Source organism: Brassica oleracea, chromosome C6 (genome assembly GCF_000695525.1).
Source record: "Brassica oleracea var. oleracea cultivar TO1000 chromosome C6, BOL, whole genome shotgun sequence".
Lineage (NCBI taxonomy): Eukaryota > Viridiplantae > Streptophyta > Magnoliopsida > Brassicales > Brassicaceae > Brassica > Brassica oleracea.
The window spans coordinates 3,476,218-3,479,439 of NC_027753.1; positions in this window are offsets into that span (position 1 = coordinate 3,476,218).

Sequence of the window (3,222 nt, forward strand, 5' to 3'; positions counted from 1 at the left end):
GTAGAGTCGCTTAGGAGATGTGAGTTCCTACGAGACTAGTTCCGGTAGCAATTGTGGTGGATACCGTAGAGATGGAAGACGTGAGGGTGATGGATACATAAGTGGAGGCCATGGTAGAGGTGGCGGTGGTTAACACAATGTATGTTGTAGTGATTATGGATGTTGTGGATACGAAGGTGGTGGATGGTTATGGAGGTGGCAGTGGTGGCTATGAACAAGGCGGTGGTGGTTACGAACAAGGCTCAGAACAAGGCGGTGGATACAGTGGTGAAGGTTGTGGTGGTTATGAAGGTGGTGGTGGTAATGGCTAAGAACAAGGAAGTGATGGCTATGAATGAGGCTTAATCCGTAATTGTGGTGGAGGTGAAGATCGCGGTGGTGGTTATGGAGGTGGCGGTGGTGGAGGAAATAGCAGAGGTGGTGATCGAGACATATGTAGTAATTGAAACGAAAGTGGTAATGGAAGTGGAGATAGTGGAGGCGGTGATTGAAAAGTAACCCTTAGATCAAAAAGGTTTTTTTAATCGTGTGGTTATTAATTGCTTAACAAATCAAACAAAATAAATAAATAACTAATTTTCACTTTTCCTAACTACACACGATAAGCTCAACTCGGTATAAGGACATAGGGTCCGATTGGTAATGGCTGTAGCTTTAAAATTTTTGCTGTAGAAAAAAATCTGTAGATTTTTTGCTGTGGCTTTAAATTTTATTTCTGTAGAATTTTATGAAAGCACTAAAAAATTGCTTTGGATATTTGGTTCTGCAGAGCACTTGTACAACTGTAGGTTATTTTTAAAGTTGTGGTTTCAAAAAAAAATTTAAAGCTTGATTGCTCTGAATTTGGTGCTTTAGAAATAAATAGGGATGTGGACAGCACCTACAGCAACTACCAATCACCCCAATAATTGTCCACAATATGCTTTGGTTTCATAAATTGTGTGTCAAAGGCACAAAGTGTCTAGTTGTGTAGCAGAAAAGATAAAAGTGTCTCTTTATGTAACTTACTCGAAATACCATGAAAGTGGTAAACATAAAAATTTCTCCTATATTAAGTTCCACAAACATAAAAACATAAAATTTAAAAGAAAATTTAATATTAAGAAAACAAATAACTTTAATAATGATAAAATATAATATATCTACCTCATTAAACTATTTTGCAACTATTTGATCAAACGATTTTTATTTTTATTTTTTACTTTAGTTTTTTATTATCTCTTAAAAATAAGCATTAAACAATATTTTGATTTTATTTGAAAATGATATTATATAACTAAAATATATTTTATCTATATTTTTTTTGCTGTAATTGGAAGATATTGTAGTTAACAAAATATATGAAAAATAAATAAAACACTTCAATAATACTAATTATAAACTATTTTTAGTCAATTAAACATATATCAGTTTATGTTAGTTAATTATTTTATGTAATTATCTAAGAAAATAGATAGAGATATAAAAATATTTCTATTACTTTGAATATTTTTGTATTGTTTAAAATTATGTTTTGAAAGAAATGTTATTTCTTTTTCTAATAACAAGATTATCCGTGTAAATTGTTTTTAATAAAATCACATTATATACAAATTTTTCATCTAAGAAAATATAGATATATAGAAAGTATTTTATTACTTCAAAAATATATTTTATGTTATTTAAAAATATTTTTAAATGTAATATTACTATTTTGTGAACTTTCCCCACTTTTATGAAATCATATTATATATACATATATTTTCGTTTTCAATTCGTTTTTTTTTTAACTTTATAAAAAAATTCCTTTTTTTATTATATGTATATGTTTTCAAACTTTTTTGAAAGGAAACTAAATAAATAAATAAATAGTAGTATTTAATATTTTTAATTCATTAAGGATATCAGTGTAATCAACAATCGTGAGAGTTAATGTGAGAGCGACACATAGGAAACTGACTTCTCAAATAATATTATAGAGATATTAAGATTTTATTATTTTTGTTTTGGATGTTTAACTTACAAATTTAGTTTTTAACAATCGTTTAATTAAATGTATTCGATAAATTAGTTTAATATATGCATTTCTGCATAATTCACTTGATCTGCATACCATTCGGAGCCTTATTTATATGAAAATGTGAATAAAGCATAATAAAGTAAACAAAAATCTGAAGATAAAAACACCTAATTGTGTCGAATTTGGGTTGCATGGAGCACTCTTGAACCTTTTAAACCATCATAGCTGACAACTTATATTCTTATTTTGTTTGTATAAGATATTTTATATGTTAGTACGCCACAACTCCTCAGAAGGTGGGTCCGCCCCTGACCGAGTGTAATAGTTTTTTTGCTTGTGGTGTTCAAGCAAGCTGGTGCGAATGGTTATATACATGTGTGAATGCTGTTATACATGCTTTCACAGTGAAAGAGTTTCAAATATTTTGGAAAATTAATTGAACACTTCGAGCAAGATTCTTTTATAGTAAAATCAAACTTTAGGTAGTAGCATCGAACTAAGGTTGCAAGCACTGTCGGCAAGTTTTTGGAAGCCTGGTGTTAACTAAACGAAACTTGTTGGAATTCATGAGTGTTTGTCTCATGTCAAGAGAGTATTTAGTTAACTTATAACTGAATCTCCTTCAACCACACAACAGGAACTCACCATTAAAGATCAGGGACAACCAATTTGTGATTGAATCCTCACACAAAGCATAAATATAACAAAGAATCCCAGACAGTAAACTGATTATATAAGGCAGAGAATCTCTAGTTTGAATCTAATCCTTGAGAAGTAACACAACACTTTAGAGTTTGTGCACTTAAGATGAATGGGATTTAGAATCAGTAAGCTAGAGTTTAAGAAGAGATGAAGAAGAGTTTAGAGTGAGTTTTACAAGTATTAGGCTGCCTTAAGAGAGAAAGAGTCAAGGCAGCCTCTAAACCATAATGCTTAACTCTCTACATTGTGATTATTGTTTAGACACAAGATAGAGAGAGAGAGCCACGAATTTAGACTGAGAGAAACTTGTATGTTGATGCTAGTTGGTGTTACAAGAGATGGTGAAGGTCTTTAAATAGACAATCACTTACAATAAACAATTACTAAATCATGGAAAAACTAAACAACTAATATAATAGGGAATTGGAAGAGGCCAAGAGGATATGGACAAGGAGAGGCACAACCAGATGAGGAAAAAGGGACATAAGAGAGGATGGCACAGTCTGCTTGAGTGAAAGTGA